Here is a 22,004-nt window from a genome sequence, read left to right as displayed (position 1 = left end):
AAGCCAATTGTTGAGTAATTGATAAAAAATATTAAGATTCTAATGTACTGGTAATTGAATTGATAAATAGTAATGGGAAATGGAAATTGGAATGCGGGAATTATTGATGGCGTAAATGGTTGTACTTTAAGCCAATTTATAAAAAAAATTAATCTAGCACACTTGTAAATTAAACACATACATTCTTCTCATATTATTATTATTCCAATGTAATACATTTAATGTAGATGTATATGTTGTGTAATGCATAAGTGTGCAAATATTATGCAAGCTTGCTGAATCACTTCCGGCGACGATGCAATTGCTGAGTAATGATAAAAGCATGTTCTTTAAGCACCTGTAACGTGTCATATTACACAAATATTGCATGATGCAAATAAAATGCAAGCTGTTAATTCACATCCGGTGAACACGCAAGTGCTGAATAATGGCCACCTTATTATTATTATTATTATTATTATTATTATTATTATTATTATTATTATTATTATTATTATTATGGCTCCAATTTAATACATTTTGAAGTAACATTTATTGGATTTATTTTAAGCCATACATTATTACCGAAGCAGTTCGTAATATAGTAATTGCTTCTTCTTCTTCTCATTATTATTATTATTCGTCATAAAGAAGATTAAAGTGTGACGTTATAAATTTGTAATTGAAGTTGGAAATGGGTGAGGGCTGTTTATAATTTGAAATACATACGTCATAACTTAAAGTGTGATGTTATAAATTTGTAATTCAAGTTGGAAATGGGGGGGGGGGGGGAATTTGATAAAATTCTAATGTAATAGTAATTTAATTGATAAATAGTAATGGGTAAGGGAAATTCGCAAGTGTTAATTGAAATTGGAATGGGGGAATTATTGATGGCGTAAATGGTTGTACTTTAAGCCAATTGATAAAAAAATTAATCTAGCACACTTGTAAATTAAACACATACATTCTTCTCATATTATTCCAATGTAATACATTTTGAGTGGTTTGTTTAGCGTATTTAATACATTATTACCCACATTCAGAATGTGACATTATTATTTCGTAATACATTAATTGTAGCAGATAAATCAATGTAGATGTATATGCATAAGTGTGCAAATATTATGCAAGCTTGCTTAATCACTTCCGGCGACGATGTAATTTAATATTACATAACAAAACTCTTATCACATTATGCTTTTAAGGTGATATTTGTGAGAAACTTCCAATCATCAGAATATTAAATTATTTTCTCGAAATCTGCTGAAGCATTTTCGATATCTGCTATGTGATGCAACTCTACATTAACATCCTGTGATTGTTTGACGATTGCCTGCAATGGATTATATTACACAAATTCTGCATGCACATAATAGCTATCTACTATTTTCAGCAAATATTATGCTAGCTTGCAATACCATATCCAACAATTGTTCGAATTGTTGAGTATGGGAGAATTATTGTGGCGTAGAATAATTTACATTGAAAAAGTTTAGACCCTGGTTGGGATAAGAAGACGCATACGGTGCAAATCTAGCGGAAGAATGATTAGTTAAAAAATACTATACTCTGACATAAACTGAAATGTGATATGTGTTTGCGAGACATGAAATAACAAGACATGTATGCGATCTGCCCCACGCCAGGATATAAGGAAGCTTACAATGAATGCAACCTTATTCGCAATAATGAATTATCTTCAACATTGCAGCGCATATCACATCGAAAGATGCGATGGGTATTTACACATAGTAACCTGCCTCAACCCCGATCCACGGGAACCTGTGGTTGCAATATACAAGTGCGCGGAGATGTGCCTTGTATATCAGACACGTCATCGCGAAAATGTAAGCATATTTAACTATTATTCATGTATATTATATATGTACTTTTGTTTTATTCCATATTTACTATATTGATTTTTTATGTTTTTTTTTCGAATGGTATATTTTATTGTGTTATTTTATATCTATTGAAATTATATTATGTATGGCTTAATTCATTTTTAAAAATACATGTTCATGTAGAGTACTATTGTAATAGCAGCCATTGGATTAATATTTCTTTTATTTTAATTTAGATGATGCAGGAACCGTTGCCTCGGGACGAGAACATGTGGCAGCCAAGGATTGATCATGCAAACGTAAGTACATTCAACTATATATTTTATTTCATATTTACTATATTGATTTTTTATGTTTTTTTTTCGAATGGTATATTTTATTGTTTTATTTTATATCTATTGAAATTATATTATGTATGGCTTAATTCATTTTTAAAAATACATGTTCATGTAGAGTACTATAGTTATTTACTATATTGATTTTTTATGTTTTTTTTCAAATGGTATATTTTATTGTTTTATTTTACATCTATTGAAATTATATTATGTATGGCTTAATTCATTTTCAAAAATACATGTTCATGTAGAGTACTATTGTAATAGCAGCCATTGGATTAATATTTCTTTTATTTTAATTTAGATGATGCAGGAGCCGTTGCCTCGGGACGAGAACATGTGGCAGCCAAGGATTGATCATGCAAACGTAAGCACATTCAACTATATATCTTTATTTCATATTTACTATATTTACGTTTTTTTTTTCGAATGGTATATTTTATTGTTTTATTTTATATCTATTGAAATTATATTATGTATGGCTTAATTCATTTTTAAAAATACATGTTCATGTAGAGTACTATAGTTATTTACTATATTGATTTTTTATGTTTTTTTTTTTCAAATGGTATATTTTATTGTTTTATTTTATATCTATTGAAATTATATTATGTATGGCTTAATTCATTTTTAAAAATACATGTTCATGTAGAGTACTATAGTTATTTACTATATTGATTTTTTATGTTTTTTTTTCAAATGGTATATTTTATTGTTTTATTTTATATCTATTGAAATTATATTATGTATGGCTTAATTCATGTTTAAAAATACATGTTCATGTAGAGTACTATTGTAATAGCAGCCATTGGATTAATATTTCTTTTATTTTAATTTAGATGATGCAGGAGCCGTTGCCTCGGGACGAGAACATGTGGCAGCCAAGGATTGATCATGCAAACGTAAGCACATTCAACTATATATCTTTATTTCATATTTACTATATTGATTTTTTATGTTTTTTTCGAATGGTATATTTTATTGTTTTATTTTATATCTATTGAAATTATATTATGTATGGCTTAATTCATTTTAAAAATAAAGGATTGATCATGCAAACGTAAGCACATTCAACTATATATCTTTATTTCATATTTACTATATTGATTTTTTATGTTTTTTTCGATTGGTATTTTTATTGTTTTATTTTATATCTATTGAAATTATATTATGTACGGCTTAATTCATTTTTAAAAATACATGTTCATGTAGAGTACTATTGTAATATTTTTGTTTTATTTTATATCTATTGAAATTATATTATGTTTTATGTATGGCGTCATTCCAAAATTCACATGCATTAATAGGTAATAGAAGCCATAATATTTATTTTTTTCAATTTAGATTTGTTGCAATCGTATCGTCTGGCGGAACCGGTTCATTAAAAAAATAAGAACTATTGTGAGCACTGAACGATTCTCAGTAACAGCCTGACCAACGTCGAGCACACAACACGTCCAACCAATGTAAGTAAGTTAATATTTTCAATCAATGCATTTAAACACCAGTACATTCACACACGTAACAACAACATTTTATGTTCGCAGTGTAAAAGGCTTAACTGACAATCGTATGGTGACAATGATGAATTTGTAACATCCAACTTTGGCAAACCGAAGGAACACAATAACAAGCATCAATGCAACTGATATTACGCAACATTTCATCGTGGTACAGTGCTTCGACTTGCGTAAGTGAAACAACATGAATCCTTGGTGTGCTAATATATAACAAACAAATTTTAACATTTTAATACGTGCAACACAGTGCAACTCAAAACATTCAATAAATATGGGAACTGCATGTGATAACAACTTCAAGAGAACCATATTGCCACGTAAAACAATGGGACTTTTATTGTAGATGTAAATTAGTATAGATTTTAATTATTAGCAAGTGTTTTTAATTTAATTTATATATTATTTTGTAAACGATGGTAGATCATCAAGGGTACACACCATATATTTCACACACATAAGGTGTATCTATTTGAACATGTATTAAGGTAATTCCATGCATTTGAAAATGGCACATAAGTGCCGAAAACGTTAATGTTTAATTCAAATATAAACTAGATAAGTATAGACGGTTAGCCCAATTCAATATTATTATATTACTTAATACTTTGTTATGTATGTATTAATAGAAATTGACGTAGTGGAATGTCAAGAACGATGATTTCTTATTACTAGCTAGACCACATGATAGTACTTCCTTTCCACTTTAAGATAGCATTATTAACTCAATTTCGATTTTTGATGGACCTTGATCGTTTTTCCCGTGTACCCTTCAAATATGTTAATTCTAGGAAGTTTACGTTTGAATTGAATTGCGAGGGGGGGGAGCTCAATGACCCAGCACTATGAGGCCACTGGCGTAGCTCAGTCGGATCGCGCTCTTGTATACCGATCCTGAGTTGGGTTCGGGCATGTGTTTGATTCCCGCTTGGGCTGATTACCTGGTTGGATATATTCTGAGGTTTTCCCCAACTCTAATGCGAATATCAGGTAATCTATGGCGAATCCTCGGCCTCATCTCTCCAAAAGATATGATATGATATATTTATTTGTCAGTCAACTTTACAATAGTTCTGGTGGACCATCACATTTATTCTTTTCCTTTAATACATAGGCCTACCACCATTTTCTATTAACATATTCATTTGCCAAGAATTTTCTGATTACTTCCTATTCTTCTGTTTTAAATCAATCGCTGTCTATTCTTCCTTATCTATCCTATTCTATTCTCTCTCTCATATCTAGACTGTCTGCCTTCCATTTCTCGCTTTCCTATAAAATGTTGCATATTCCCTTCCTTAATAATTTATATTCTTCATTTATTTTATTCTCTATTCTCAAATCTATCTACTCTTAATCATTATGTTCTAGTTATTTTTGTCCGAAATTATTTGTTTTCTCTATTTTACAACACATCACTTACTATTTCCCTGCTATTCTGTCCTCTATTTACGTATTTAACTTTTTCTCTTCACTTCACTCCTAAATTTCCTCTTTTATTATCTCTTTCCATAAATTTATTTCTATAATACTCCTACAGTTATAGTACCTCATCTCTCCAAATATCATCTCGCTATCACCAACCCCATCGACGCTAAATAACCCAGTAATTTATACAGAGTCATTAAAGAACCAATTTAAAATAAGCACTACGACCTTTCAGTATTATTTATTGTGCTAACCCTCAAGCCAGGTACATTCCGGCTGACTACATCAAGGTTCGCTGCATGCACGGGTTTCGAGCAGGCAACACCACTCGTTCCTAGGTCAGCCCCTTCCGTGCGTCACAAGCCAGTACTTTCTAATGTTCATTCCATCTATAATGTCATGAATGCATTTATTGAATTTCTTTTCATATAGGTCTTCCACAATGTGGTTTGATCTGGTATGCATTTTTTAGAATATTTTCCCAAAAATCTGTTAAATTTGATATTTGTTTTTTTAACTTGGTTATTTAGCAACGCTGTGTCAACTACTGGGTTACTTACCGTCGATAGATTTGGTGATAGCGAGAGGGTATTGGCGAGATGAGGCCAAGAATCAGCAGGCAAACACGTTACCACCAGAGCTACGCTGCTGACAATGTTTGTTAAATTAGTGAATTGAATATATTAGCCGAGGTGATTGCTTCGCACAAATCTTCATGAAATGGGTTTAGTTTAGATTGTTTAAGAAGTTTTTTTCTTAAAATAACAAAACGAATTTTAAATTATTATATTATCACCATCGATTACTTGTAGTGAAATCTATATATAAAAAACACACCTTCGCAACTTTTCCCCTACATGCCTTTTTATTTTTACAGGACATTTGTGTTTCTTCCTATTCACGTGTACAATTACAGTATGCGTCAAAATATACAGTACTGGCTTTTAGAGAATCCGGAGGTTCATTGCCGCCCTCATAGGAAGCCCGCCATCGGTCCCTATCCTGAGCAAGATTAATCCAATCCCTACCATCATATCCCACCTCCCTCAAATCCATTTTAATATTATCCTCCCATCTACAGCTCAGCCTCCCCGAAGATCTTTTTCCTTCTGGTTTCCCAACTAACACACTATATGCATTTCTCATTATGAGAGGGAAACTCTATGTCACAGAGAATACACAAACGTTTTTTCCCCAGGTACTACGTAAAACACATCTTGACTATATTCGGAAACATATCTGCTAAATGTATTCAGACTACGCGACTTATGTTGCCTCATTTTTATTTATAAATCACGTACAAACAGTTACTTAAGAGCTCCTTATTACGCATGCTGAAGTTCTTTTCATCAAACTGTACTCATCTGTGGATGTGGTTGTGAAATGTTATGTTTTATTTAAAGACGCTCGCAACTGCAGAGGTTATATCAGCGTCGCCGGATGTGCCGGAATTTTGTCCCGCAGGAGTTCTTTTATATGCCAGTAAATCTACTGACATGAACCTGTCGCAATCAAGCACACTTAAATGCCATCGACCTGGCCCGGGATCGACCTGGCCAGCGCTATACCAACTCGTCAACCAGGTCGACTATGTGGTTGTGACCCTCGCCGGTAATCAAAGGACTATGTAAGCACAATACTCCTTTTTACTGTTACATTTTCATAGCCCTACCGGTTCATTGTGGCAAACGAATGGTAGAAATTTTTTCACTTGTTATCTTCCTTTGTTTACTACAGCTATAAACGGAAAATAAGTACTTGTAATGCGTTTATACAGTATATATTAAATTCTAGTTTATGACAAATCTAGTGTATCAAGTTGTCTGATGAAGACTATACAATGTATTCGCATGAATACGTTAAAAATTTACAGTGTTAATAAAGGGTAGTAGATAGCATTTCATGCAGGGAAAATCCACTAAAATTGAAATAGCGAAACAATTTCAAAATATATGGGGATATGCCTTCTGTCCTTTTAAAAGGACATATAAGTTTTCGTCATTGTCATGTCGCAATGAATAGATATTTCGAACGCATTGTGGTTTCACATTCTTATCTGATTTGCGTCTCGGATGCCATAGCTGAAATAAACGAACAATTCTCACGTCCATATCTCAAACTCAACGGTGACCAGAACTCTAATTACCAGTCTTACCACACCTAGCAAGCCTCTAATTAAGACCAGTAATAGTGACACCTGTGAAAAATCAAATGCGTTAACTGTAAGGAGGGTAATTTGAAACATTGACAACTGTCCTTTTAATAGGACAGTAGGCATATCTGGGTTAATAAAGGGGGTGAGAGGGAGCAATGTGCCACGTGTAAGTGATGCTGGCACTGTTTATACGTCAGAAACCAGTATGCGCTCGCGCCACCCTGCAAACTAGGCTCCGTTTGCCTACTAATGCTGTACGGAAAGCTGTTGATATAATAATAATTGCTCATACAATTTTTTGAACTATTGTCTTTATTTCAATTATTAGATATGCATTATTGAACAAACGGTAGCAGAAGTTTCTTCCAGGGACTTATATTGAAGGTAGTATTCGATTACAGGTTGAGAATGTGTTCCTCATATGAAGGAGTCAACTTTATCATCGCATCATTTTCGCGTAGAAAGGGCAATAGCCTTCTTCTTACTCCCAAGCACTGATGAATTCTACTGAATATGGTATGAGCTACGTGACGTCGTATGCCGATGCGAGACCCAGTCGACATGCTGGTGGGAAAAGAGCAATCAACTGGAGGCCTCTTGCTAGTCTGGAAATACGCAGATTGGCTTACATCAGGCCTGCACAAGGTTTGTGCTCTCCGAGCCGGCTCACAGCTCATGAGCGGAATGCAGATATTAGCTGCGCTCTGTGTAAGGGTGGACTGGAAGAAGGGGTGATCTCGTACAAATTTACACAAAAGAAACTACTAGCAAGAGTGTTTATGAAATGAATTCCCGTTCAGGGTTTACAAAACTATCTTAAACTATTATTAATTAATAAAGAAATATTTATTTCACAGAAATAATAGAAACTCTATAGCTACTTAAATATACAATATCATTTGCTATATTTTTATTTATCAGTACATCAAAACGATGTTTTATGCTGTTGGCAGCTGAAAGGAACAGTACTGATCTAATGAAACATCAGTTGCAGAATGATGTTCGGTGCCTGCCTTTATTAAAGTTGATAATAGAAAACAGTTGCTCACAAATATAAATGTTGAGATAAACATAGCAATCATTCTCACAGTCAGCCTGTGTAGTCGAGATATTATTGCTGAGGTTTAGTCTTGTAAAACTTAACCAGACTAATAGTATTATTCAAACGGTCTTTAGCCCTTAGGTCACACTGAAGATCAGTTAAGTTCAAGCTGTAAATCGTTAAACGTTAAATGTTATGTTTTATTTAATGACGCTCGCAACTGCCGAAGTTACATCGGTGTGCCGGAATTTTGTCCTGCAGGAGTTCTTTTACATGCCAGTAAATCTACTGACATGAGCCTGTCGTATTTAAGCACACTTAATTGCCATCGACCTGGCCCAGAATCGAACCCGCAACCTTGGGCATTGAAGGCCAGCGCTATACCAACTGCGCCAACCAGGCCGACTTGTAAATCGTATGACATTTTTTGAATTGGGGTTGAAGGAATTTATTATGATAACTTTAAAATTCTTTCCAATTAAGACAATATCTTGGAACCTAGAATTAAATCCATTTTGAATTTCAATTAATATTTGGACATAATCGTTTAACATGGCTTCATTACGAATAGTTTCTATCGTTTGAAAGTGAGCCATATTACCTTCCTGTAAGTTTAGGACTGAAATCCCGTAATTTATTCAACATATCAACAATGAACTGGCCTTTTCCGTAAAGAGAAATATTTAAATTGTTGAAGATTAATAAATTCTAACGTACCCTACCTCATGTAATAATGCAACTTTCAACTCCTAAACATCTTTACTGCGATCTTCAACAAAAACATCGTATCTGTATGTGTTGACTAGTAATGACGCATTATATTATGTTTTCCTCTTTCTTTCAAACTTTTGTGGGAGATAAAGCACTGAGTATTGACGCCAGCTGCTGTGAAGAAATAACCATTTTCCAATGCAAAATTAAAAGAATTTGCCTGATGTTCACTTTTCCAACTTTTAGATTCCTCCTTTATGTAGCCGTAGATAGGCAAAGTGAAATAGCTACTGATAATACACACTACACCAGATAGGTGCGTGGACTATCGTCTAACTATAGCAGGAGTACGTCATTCTGACGTATCTTTCCGACGAGCTGTTAGGCTTGCTTGCTGAATTATTTTCTTAGTAATCGCATATATGCTATTATTTTCGATAAAAGAAAGTACAAAATGATTTGACTTCACACTGTTCAACAGTGATTTTTAACCTCCCAGAAACCATCGGCGTGGTTCAGGCGGTAGCGCGTTTGCCTCCTGATCCGGAATTGCGCTCAAGCATGGGTTCGATTCCCGCTTGGGCTGATTACCTAATTGTGTTTTTCTGAGGTTTTCCTCAATCGTAAGACGAATGTCAAGTAATCTATGGCGAATCCTCGGCCTCATCTCGTCTATTGCCAATTCGCTATCACAAATTTCATGGACGCTAAATAGAACCTAACCTAGTAGCTGAACGTCGTAAAATAACTAATTAAAAAAATTAACGTCCCAGCAGCGGCTTGCATAATTCCAACAGCGTCTGTCAGTAATTCTGTACTATCATCCTGCTTTTTCGCTCGTTTTGGAGCCCTGTGTCATCTTGTGTATTCACTGGCACGTTCCGTTGTTTTTATTATAAGTAATAGTCAATATCACCAGGTTTCCACAAGACAGGGCATAATTTATGAGGTCAGGTCTACTTCAGACCACTCCATGCTTAGGGTGTGCGCGCTTCACGAGACAAACGGCAACGAACCCGTCCACACTGCGGCAACGAATCCCTTTGTGTTCGCGAGAAAACCCGACAGGGAACGGATCGCTGCGCGGCATTTGAGGTGTGCGCGTTCTGGCCGCAGCGCGTGCTTGAAATCGCGTACAAACGAGCGAACGAGGCCTCGAATTCTGTTCAACCCTTGTTGCATTACTGCCGCAGCGCGCCCGTGTATTCCCGGCCTTAGACGGCTCTCCCGCTCCGAAGGAGCGGCCGCTCTCAATGAGCGCCGTTTGTGCAGGCCTGGCTTACATCAATCTTTTTCCTATGGGTCGCTCACTATCATGCACTCTACCCACTTCTTGGAGAATATTTCTTGTATCAACTGCAGTCGAATAATGTTCTATAAGTGTGTGAAGAAAATTAAAACGACCATCCTGCGCTAATGTGGACCTTTTCTCTATGAAACAGCTCTGCTTGCAAACCGACAGTTTCCTTGCATAGACCGCTTGAATACGACAATCAAGATCATTTTTCAAAATCCTTTCCGAGGCCTAAATCTTAATATTACTTACTTACTTACAAATGGCTTCTAGAGATCCCGGAATTTCATTGCCGTCCTCATATAAGCCCGTCATCGGTCCCTATCCTGAGCAAGATTAAACCAGTCCCTGCCATCATATCCCACCTTCCTCAAATACATTTTAATATTATCCTCCCATCTACATCTGGCCTCCCAACTAACACTCTATATGCATTTCTCATTATGAGAAGATAACTTTATATGTCACAGAGAATACACAAACAGGGTCATTACATAATTAATTCGGATTTATGCCAAATAATTGCGAAAACTATGGATGCAATATATTTATACAATCATGAATCGAAAGAAAAAAACTGAAGGATTATTTTTCCATTGTAACTCTGGCGCGTGTAGACAGACGGCAGCACAAGCATAATTTTCAAAATAGTGACTATGCAGCAGAAAGTGTTGGCAGTTTTGGAATATTTCATTTAGTGTTGTGCCCAAAAGGCAGGTCTTTCAATGCAAAGTCAGCTTCCTCCAGTCTTTCCTATTTTCTGCCGTCCTCTTTGTCTCCTCATATGATTCATATGTCTTAATGACGCCTATCATTTGATGTCTTCTTCTGCCACGAACTTTTATCCCGTTCATCATTCCTTCCAGTGCGTCCTTCAATAGGCAATTTCTTCTTAGCCAGTGACCCAATCAATTACTTTTCCTCCTTGTGATCAGTTTCAGCATCATTCTTTCTTCATCCACTCTTTCCAATACAGTATCATTTCTTATTCTGTCTATCCACTTCACACGTTCCATTCTCCATATCCACATTTCAAATGCTCCTCTCCTCTCCTCTCCTCTCCTCTCCTCTCCTCTCCTCTCCTCTCCTCTCCTCTCCTCTCCTCCGTAATGTCCATGTTTCTGTCCCATACAATGCCAAACTCCGTACAAAGCACTCACTAGTCTCTTCCTTAGTGCTTTTTGCAGAGGTCCGCAGAAGAATCTAATTTTTATATTAAAAGATTCCTTGGCCATTTTTATCCTCCTTTTACTTTCTGGCAGCAGCTCATGAGAAGTCATTTCCTTTTGTTACCGTACAGCTTGCGTTCCGGAGAAAATACCCTGGAACTTCACCGCCAGGTCACCAAAGTGTTCTGCGATGGCAACGTTAATTTAAGGTAACTGGTACCGAGAGTAAAGATAAAAGCAGTGGACGCCCAAGGGTTTCTGCCGAAACAGTGGAGCGAGTTTCATTCGCAGCCCTTAGAAATCAACATACCGCGTCAGTCGGGAACTTGATATTCTACAACAGACTTAATGGAAAATTTTACGAACCCGATTGCGAATGAAACCGTACTGCATACAGTTACTGCAAAAGTTAAAACCGGAAAACCTCGTTAAACGATATAAATTTTGTAATTGCATTAAGGCTGATATGGAGGAGAATGATGGCTTTGATGACTTTCTAGTGGTTAGTGACGAGAGCACATTTCACTTGACTGGCAAAGTTAATCGCAATAATGTGCGCATCTGAGGTAGGCTACTGAAAAACAACTTCTGACATTGCAACATGAACGAGATTCTCCAAAAGTGAATGTGTTTGCCGCAGTGTCTAAATCAAAGGCATACGATCGTTTTTTTTTTTTTTTTTTTTTTTTTTTTTTTTTTTTTTTTTTTTTTTTTCCCCCCCCATGGAGACAACTGTGACCGGTATGATGTCATTTCTCGATATGTTGTTTCCTCAAGTGACTGAGGATTCCAATAACTTCATATTCCAACTTGATGAAGCGCCGCCCTATTGGCACACTGAAGTGCGTCGCTATCTGAACACAGAACTCCTTCGCCGTTGGATTGGGCGATGCGCTGAAGATGACTTAGCGTTGTTACAGTGGCTTCCTAAATCCCCCAACCTAACGGTCTGTGATGTTTTTCTCTGGGGTTGTGTAAAAGACATAGTGTACTTGCCACTACTACCAGCAACTTTGGTTGAGCTCAAGGATCCCATTACAGATGCATTTACGACCATTACAACGGATATGCTACTGTGTATGGAACGCACTTCAATATCGCGTCGATGTGTATTGTGTAACGCAAGGAAGCCTCATCGAACACTTGTGGAGGTGTGTCCTAAACTTGGACAGTTTCTGTTAATTTTATGTATCATACATTATTCTAAGCGTTACATTATTTTATGCATCCGCTTAAAAGCTTATGAAGAAGTTGTAATTGCCCTGTATAAGAGTATAATGGAGTGGGAGCAATGTATTCCCATGTTTCAATTAGAATTATAACCACAACATAATTTCATTGGGACTAACTCGAGTTCAAAGCCATTTTCTGAATTGGAATTGATCTACCCACATCTACCTCCACCATTTTAAACGTTAAAAGGATAGGAAACGCAGCTCTCTCGTTAACTTTAATTAAATTAGATACCACGCAGACAATTCCTCAGTAAGTCCCTTCTTTTTATTGTGTGTATGTAATTAATAATAACTGGTGAAATTCGACTAAGAAATTCCAAATTCTTCAATAACATAATGTATTATAAAACAGTTTGGGATTAACTCGGACTTATGCCATATCGGAAATGAAACATATCTACTCACATGCACGTTAGGGTTCCCAGATATATGGAAAAAAATACGGGACACTTATCAGTTATCACTGAGTAAGTTCAGTAGGCCTATGCACACCCATCAAATATGCCAATCTTTCAAAGTATGTGTGTAGTAAAGTTTACTATACAAACACATTACTAACTAAGGGTAAGTAAACAAATAGTAAACACAATTGTTGGGGAGCATATTTGCATTAAGTTTAAGCTCCTTTATGTAATTAATATTTGAGGAGAAAAATTCGCTTCGGCGCCGGGGATCGAACCCGGGTCCTTGGTTCTACGTACCAAGCGCTCTGACCACTGAGCTACGCCGAATTCAATCCACAGCACCGGATCGAACCTTCCTCCTACAATGTTATTTGCCTTTTGTGGCCTGACTCCAAGTTGGGCATATATGTTGACGTTTATATTTCAACTGCCATTATCTAGGAGCGCACTCAGCTGAGTGACCAATGGCCGGGATTCCGCAGTAAAGTGCACAGCAATCTGTACAGAATAATGCACTGCTAGCTGGACGAATTTACTAAAGATGTTATTAAATGGTCCAACAGAATAATATCTGTTATAGTGACAATATTTTCGGACAAAAATTCGCTCCGGCGCCGGGGATCGAACCCGGGTCCTTGGTTCTATGTACCAAGCGCTCTGACCACTGAGCTACGCCGAATAGCTGCGGAATCCCGGCCATTAGTCACTCAGCTGAGTGCGCTCCTAGATAATGGCAGTTGACTTGAAATATAAACGTCAACGTATATGCCCAACTTGGAGTCAGGCCACAAAAGGGAAATAACACTGTAGGAGGAAGGTTCGATCCGCTGCTGTGGATTGAATTCGGCGTAGCTCAGTGGTCAGAGCGCTTGGTACGTAGAACCAAGGACCCGGGTTCGATCCCCGGCGCCGGAGCGAATTTTTCTCCTCAAATATTAATTGTCACTATAACAGAAATTATTCTGTTGGACCAATTAATAACATCTTTAGTAAAAATCCTTTATGTAAGTTGCCTTCAAATTGCTTTTACTAAGTTATTACAGAAATAGCTACAAAAGACTCTACTCACGTGACAATATTCTTATAAATCAATCCGCCTTGGCCTTGGCCTTCTCTGAAGAATTAATTTCACTTAACAGTTTATTTTGAAGAATCATGTCATGAAAAGCAACACAATCTTCACTAAAGAATAATTTTACAACAAGCATTGATTTTACTGTTCTTACAGATAATTTATTTTTCTCATCAGTTCATAGAGCGCTCATGTGAGAAAATAATCTTTCGACACATGCATTGTTTCATGGATACACATAATGAATTCCACTAACCTATTCAAATTTGAGAGTTCTTCTTCAGTACTTTTAAAAAGATACACCCAGACATCATCTAAACATTTGGTGTTGCCATACTCGCCTTGAGAAATTAATAACTCGCAATAATATTGTTTTATAATAGTCCATCTACCTTCAATGATGAAGTGAGATGTTTGTAATTTGTAATATAGAATATACATTGTAACTTTTCCGTTTTTTTTTCTGAGTTTAGAACTCTAAAATACGGGACGGAAAGCTGCCCCGAAGACTTTTCTCGGACAACGGGACGCATTAGCGAAAAACGGAACGATCCCGTATTTTACGGGACGTCTGGGAACTCTAATGTACGGCTTAAGTGAAAGAAAAAGAAATTATTTTATTTATTTACGGAAAAAACGAGTAAATAATGCGGAAAAACAAACAACGGTGAAATTATCGGTCATCTGCTGTCCAGGTTTCCCTTGCAACGAAGTATTTATTTATTGTGTATAATAGTTTGATAAATTTTGAATCCAGTGTTGTGTTGATTTCTGCAATTATGCTTCTCACTAGAGGGGAAGGTGTTTATTGTCGAAGAATATTTCCGGTAATACGGAGTACTGAAATTACAATCATACTTTGAAAATTAAGATAAGTCGTTATTATGCAAGGCGATATAAGAAATTCCGTACGATGGCACTTCTCGACGACGGCTAACACTGTTGTGGTATTTGGTGCCGAATTGTTAAATCGCTCCTGATACTGCTCTTTGACGTGATGTACAGTACGATTATTTAGTCCTGACAGTCGCCGGAGATGTGCGCGTGAAACAGGCGAGTCCATTTAGTTACGCCAAGGGGTGTTTGGGTTATTCACTCGCTTGCCTTTACCGACCGTTCGCTCTATCTCTACTCCGGAACTCTCCCCACTCCTCCTATTACTTCCCTTCTTTCGCGTCGCTGAGCTGTCAGGACTAAATAATCGGTCTGGTAAGTTCGGCCCATTCTGACGCCACACTCCGTATAACCGCAAATAATGCTTGACAATAAATAGGCCTACCTTCTTCTCTGTTATGAGAATTATAATTGCACTGAATTCACAATATGTCAAACTATTACATAAATAAATAAATGCTTCGTTGCTAGGGAACTGTGGACAGCAGATAAGCAATATTTCAGTGCAGTTTTTTTGTCGTATACCTTATATTTAGAATTAGGAAACGAATCTTTATGCAGAATGAAAAGTAATTAAACTGACAAACTCCGGGAGGTTGTATGGGACATCGAAATAAACAGTTTTCTCTAATATCATACTGTGCTCTGAGACACTATTTTGCGAGAACACCAGATCTTAATGTAACACAAACCATTGCCATGCTTTATTGCGTGAGTCTCTTATAAAACATTTACACACCAAAACCACTGCAAAAGTTGTTCAGAAATACCTCCATTGACCTGTACACAAAGATTACATAGGCGGAACATGGATTGTCTAACGCAGTGAAAGACTTAAGGATTATCGTTTGTTTCCCCTGCTACAACAAATATCCGCACCACCAGCCCGGTTTAATAAAGCACTGCACTGTGTCAAGATGTACAACAAAATGTGTATTTGTAGAGTCGTCATGAACTGAAGAACGCATACACCTTCTGCCGGTTTAATAAAACCTCAGGAAAATATGACAAAGAAAACCGTTTCTTTTGGTGTCCCTTACAACCTCCCGGAGTTTGTCGATTTAATTACTTTTCACTCTGTATAAAAACGAATAGGTAGTGACAAAGTCTATACGTATAGCAGTCTTTTACGTTTTCATTATACATATTATGTCGAAGAATTTCAGTGTTTTCAAAATTAATTTCAATGACATACACACAGATTTTCAGATTATTATAGACATCGAAAAATGGATTTAAGTACGCTGCTCATTTCTTAAAAACAAAATCACAATTTTCTCATAACATTATCTATAAATACATTTTGCAGAACATAATTTACATTAAACATAATTACTTTGCTAGCTATAACAGATATATCATGTAAATTAGGTAGTCATATAGTCAGGAGATTGAAAAATTGTGCTATAATAATAATAATAATAATAATAATAATAATAATGGAATTTAACTCAGGAGGCACGGATGGCCCAGCACTGCGACCTATTGAGATCTATTGCGCTAACCCTCTATATGGAATGAGTTGCATGCCACAGATACCCTACGCGCACCGCCCTAACCACATGACTTCCTTAACGACCGGTCCCTACAGCCGACAGAATCCATATACCATTCCTCCTTCGGCAAATTCCCCCAACGCTACCCTGTCGGTCCGGCGAAGCTCCTCTCCCGACTAGGTCCGCCTCGGGTGTCATTGCAGAAGCCATCCAACATCGCTGAACTACATTCCACGGAGGCCGGTCGAGAGAGTCAGCAGAGGCCGCCGGTAGATTGATCTGAAAAACCAGAAACGGGATGATGAGGAAAGGATGATGGGGGAGATAAGGAAGTGGCGACTGATATTTCATAGTAACTCATCGAAAATAGTTTGGAGAGGCCGAGACGTAGATGGAAGGATAATATTAAAATGGATTTGAGGGAGGTGGGATATGATTGTAGAGACTGGATTAATCTTGCTCAGGATAGGGGCAGATAGTGGACTTATGTGAGGGCGGAATGAACCTCCGGGTTCCTTAAAAGCCGCAAGTGAGTGAGTGAGTGAGTGTTCGAAAATTCCGCAGACAACCTGCATGCACTTTGAACTCTATTGGTTATATTGCGTGTTGTTCTTGAAAACTGCAGTATCAATAATGTCAGACGTGAAATCGTCACCTATATTCACGTTTTTTGTATACTTCGCTTGTCATCTATCTCCATAAACCAAAATGTAAGGGAGTGAGAACTGGAGACCTTGGAGGCCAATGAACAGAACTACCGTGGCCAATCTTTCGTTAAGGAAAAGTTGATTTTTGCATATTGTGTCATCTCTCGGATATGTGAAGAAGCTCTGTCGTGCTGAAAGAACATCGGTTGCCTCGTAGGTGGTGCCTTGTTGGTATCACTTGTGAGATTCAGAGCTGTCTTGGGACAGTTGATTAAAAACAATAAAGATGGAGCTTAACCTCTTAATCAGAATACTGGGAGTGACACGTAGTTTAATGGCGTTATTTACTAGTTTTGAAAAGCCACGTACAACCCTTATTTAATATTTTATTCATACTCAGAAATAAAATTTCTCCTCCCATTGCGAATGGAAGTTTCTTTTCTTCACAATCGACACGGAATAACACGACTTCGATACAGACATTGCGAAGGTACAAGCGCCATTGATACCATCGTTCCTCTGTCATGCAGATGATAGTGGAAGGAGTTGAAGTAGAAAGCATTACGTCTTACAGTGATCAATGCTCGCAACTCATGTTTGCATCACAACTCGCTAAAAGACTTGTGGTGAGTTTCTCGACTAACGGTGCGCCTCACTAGATATGGAAACATGTATTTACTAGTACTCGGAAGTAGATGAAATATCATCTTTTCTTCTGAACATCAGACAATGCAGGATGCAATATAAACTCGTTTCACTTCAACACGAACAAATATAGTACACTTTCATTTTGCATTTTTCAATATTTTATTCTTTGTTGGTAATTTTTTTAGGAAATATTCTACTTTCTGTTGCATTTTGCCTTTTTTTTTAAGAACCTTTTTTACAGTGTAGTTCTAATCTAAATTCGAGAACCTACTGCATATTTCTTACGCCTTATGCAATTGCCTTGCGTCATGCTGGGATTTTCCTTATGGTTTCACCAGCCTTGACTCCTGATTACGTGTGTTAATTGCTTCCTCCCATTCAACGCAAAGTAACAAATACTGCAGCTGCAGTGCCCTCAGTCAGCAATTTATCAAGACTTGTTGGCTGATAATCAAATTGAGGAAAGTTTGGCGTTTATCAATTGTAAGTTTTCAATTTTAGCAAAAACAATAACATGGATAGAGAAAGGAAATAAGAGCATTAATTCAGTTGTCAAAAGGATTAAAGGTGTCGAAAAACATTTCCAACTATGTTGAGGAAAAATTGGACATGAAGTCAGAGTGAAAATTAAAGTTTGTGTACATATATGTATATATACATACTGTATATATGTATATATATTGGAAAGCAACATTGAATACCAGTCAAGTCAATGTCTAAAGTAGTTAAAGTTCTGCAAGTTGCAAATTTTGACTTCAGTGCTTTTAATGAAGATTTTTTTCATCGGATGCCTGATGAGTTCAAGTATGAGCCCATGACTTCAGTTGAAGTAGAGAGTAGTTTTTCAATATATAGAAATGTCTGTCAGGATAACCAGCGATCCTTCAAACTCGAAATCTTCCGAATGGCGATGGCTATTTACTGCAATGCTGAATGAGAAATAGGTTCCGAAATTGTTTATTTTTCCTAATATTTAAATTTGCATTGGTGTAGTTTCGGAGATACCACCACCCACAATCACCACCACTACCACCATTAAAATCTTGGTCTTTTTTTATTTTAATTTCATATTTTCAGATATTGAAGGTCTTTTTTCGGTAATTTTAGGTAATTAATTTCCGAGTCCTATTTACTACCTAACAGAAGTATTAGTTGTTGCTTGACAATAGCTATTTTTACATGAAAATCAACTGTACAACAACTGCTACTTCAAAATAGTTATTCACAATGTTATAACAAGCATTTTTGGATTGTAACGCACAACGAACCACTCAAAGCACATGTAGTACTTAACCATCCTTTATTGTAAATGAAATTCCTCACTCTTCCGTTTTTGCAGTTGGTGATGTCCAATAGCGCCCATTTGAATGCTGTAATTGAAATACTTGGATTGGTTGCAAATGAATGCGATGAAACGTGCACTGTTGTGCTTACAATGGGGTTATTTACCTACTTTACCGCGGGCCCGCGGATATGGCGCCGGTGGTTACGGAGGTTACTCCCGCTTGATTGTTGCTCTCATAGTCGCCCGTTCAGCTTCGTGAGAAATCAATGGCATGTACACAAACAAAATTAGCTTGCCTGAATTATTGGAGATTCTGATAATACTACCCCTCAGCACAAGTGTAAGGATCAGTCCCTGTCTGACTCTCGAAAAGCCAAGCCAATACTATCCCTTCATCCGAAATAATTCAACATTCACAGAGATTTTGGTTTACCACAAGTAGTTGAGACAGTCATTCATGAGTACCTACCATCATCTCTCTCTGGATATGTCATGTAATATATTTGTCATTAAGCATTTCTTTCGGCGAGATGATAATTCACAGATTTTGCATACAGTGCCAAACCAACTTATTACATGACAATTTATGCGAGTCATATCTTAATTCATTCTTTCACTCATGTACTTTTAAGTGTATCTTTGTCACTTCTCACTCCTCACACTACCTATCTATTACGTCCCTACTTCTCATACTAGTGAAGATCCACTATCGGCACCCACACTTATTCCAACCCCTTCACTTCACTTGCCATTGACATTCTTGTCTCCCTCCTACTATCTAATTTTTCTCTCTTTTTTCTCGCACTACTTCCACAGCGCACCAACTCCTTAAATCATATTGTTTCTTCTTGCTATTATCTCCTCTTTTTTCACCACTGCCCCCTGATTCTGTTTCACCCCTCCTCGACTGCCTCGTCGTTGTTTTCTCATCACGCTGTAATTCTCTTATACTCTTCGGTATAGCCCCCAATTGCTGACCGCTAATCTTCTCCGGTTTCGCTGTGGTCGAATTTCTCTCTGGATATTGTCTTTTAACTCTTCAAAGATATGGAAATTTCTTATACTATGTTTTTAAAAATGTACATTGGTAAAAGTAACGTGTGGTCTGTTGGGAACGCGCTAAGCCACAGTCAAACTTTTTACTCTGTCACCAGATTCATTCTTAACCAGTGTTGCCAAGTTTTTTCAGATGGGAATGCCTATAGATGTTCAAAAAATCCCCAAGATCAGTAAAAAATCCCCACTTCGGTCAACTCAAAACTCAAGCTCTCATTCTTTATCCATGCATTAATTCGACCTATATAAGATGGTGATAAATTGGTGATAAATTAAAAAAATATATATTAATTTTACTTTCAAATCCATTTTTCCGGAAGTTTATTATTCTTGATTCAACACCAACTTTTTATGCCAAATATTAATCAATTTGGATGAAATTATTTCTGCAAGTATTTGTGAGGTAGTTGCATGTTTCTATGCATTTATTTTGTGAGAAATGCTGCTAGTTTACTTTATTAATATATTTCTTTTCATGAAGTATAGAAAAAAAACTTCTTTAAAATTTCAAAAAATATTTTCATAATGAATAAATGAGATATTTCATAAAATGAATGCATAGAAATGTTTCTCTATGTCTTGTAAATGTAACCAGAAAAAAGAAGCACAAAAATGGAAAAATTCTACTCAACTCTGGTTTGAAAATATTTCTAAATACTCGTATAATAGAAAAAAAAAATAAAAAGCAAAAGCCAAAAATCATTGGGAGTTAGTCCTTTGCATAGTGAACATGCTCTCAAAATTTGGTTTAAAAATGATTAGGAGAAAAGTTATCGCTTTAGCGTAGTTTCTCCTTAAGTGAGTCTAATAAACAGAATGAATTAAGTTATTGGAATGGAATGAAATTTATGGAGAGGGGAACTACGACTCAGCACTGAGTCCTCATAGAATAATCGTCAAGCTTCAAGCATTCCAGAACCCACACCGGTTGATTACACTGCGTACCTAGGCCAGCCTTCTCCGTGCGTCGCCAGCCGGCGGTCGGGGAATGCTATGGAATGATGACAAAATGGAGAAATGTTGACGGAATTATGTACAGTGGAACTCCACAAATAGACGCTCACTCTCGTGTACTTCACGATACAAGTTAAGTCAACGCATCCTGCCCCGTGCTGCACAGGGCTAACCAGGTGATCCAGTGCAGTAGTGTGCAGACACTCGTACACGTTGGCAGCAAGGCAGGGAACAAAAAATGTGTACTTATGTTGAAGCAGAAGTTACAACTATTGGAACGGTTAAAAACAGGTGAATCAATCAGAGCCATCCCTCAAGAATTTGACATTTCGATCAGAACAGTGCATGGGATAAAACAAAATTCATCTAATTACGAGGCATTCTGTAGTGATTATAAGAAGCTTTGTCATTATCAGGGACGACACTTTGTCCCAGCGTGGACGGATTTTAGGTTAGTTGTTGCCTGCCTATATTGACGTCACGAAGGCCATGGGTTCCAAGGTACAGCACTGTGACAGGAAAGGGCAACCTGCGTGTGCTGCATCGGAGAACGAACCAAGTACGTTTGATTTGTTTAGGATTCGAACCTATGCTGCTCTCTGCCGCCGCCTGCTTGTTTTTCATTGTAGTGGCTTACCTGTAGTTCCTAAGTACTACTGGTGCCGTTGTTACTTAATGGTAAGGTGGTGGTGATCGTGACTCTGTGTGCAGTAGTGTAAACATAATACAATGCAGTCAGACAAGAATCTAAACTGAATGCAATTGCAACTGCGTTTGGAAGTGAGTATTTTAGTGTAGAGAGCGACAACATACGCTTTAAAGTATGCAACACAGAA

General features: G+C 36.9%; 1 protein-coding gene, 1 long non-coding RNA gene and 2 other non-coding genes across 11 annotated transcripts in view; 1 reads left to right on the top strand and 3 right to left on the bottom strand.

Annotated features, from left to right (window-relative positions):
- Positions 1-22,004, bottom strand: part of LOC138710161 (putative per-hexamer repeat protein 5) — a 281,887-nt gene that overhangs the window by 35,383 nt on the left and 224,500 nt on the right. The gene's annotated exons all lie outside the window — the stretch shown is intronic.
- On the top strand, positions 1,748-3,063 carry LOC138710158 (uncharacterized). The gene is made up of 3 exons (XR_011335119.1): positions 1,748-2,125; positions 2,466-2,528; positions 3,001-3,063. It is a non-coding gene; the product is annotated as an uncharacterized lncRNA (long non-coding RNA).
- TRNAY-GUA (transfer RNA tyrosine (anticodon GUA)) lies at positions 13,371-13,443 on the bottom strand. Its single transcript has one exon. It is a non-coding gene; the product is annotated as a tRNA-Tyr (tRNA).
- TRNAY-AUA (transfer RNA tyrosine (anticodon AUA)) lies at positions 13,723-13,795 on the bottom strand. Its single transcript has one exon. It is a non-coding gene; the product is annotated as a tRNA-Tyr (tRNA).

Source organism: Periplaneta americana, chromosome 12, assembly GCF_040183065.1.
Source record: "Periplaneta americana isolate PAMFEO1 chromosome 12, P.americana_PAMFEO1_priV1, whole genome shotgun sequence".
Taxonomy (NCBI): Eukaryota; Metazoa; Arthropoda; class Insecta; order Blattodea; family Blattidae; genus Periplaneta; species Periplaneta americana.
The sequence above is the reverse complement of the archived record's forward strand: the minus strand, read 5'-3'. Positions and strand labels throughout refer to the sequence as shown.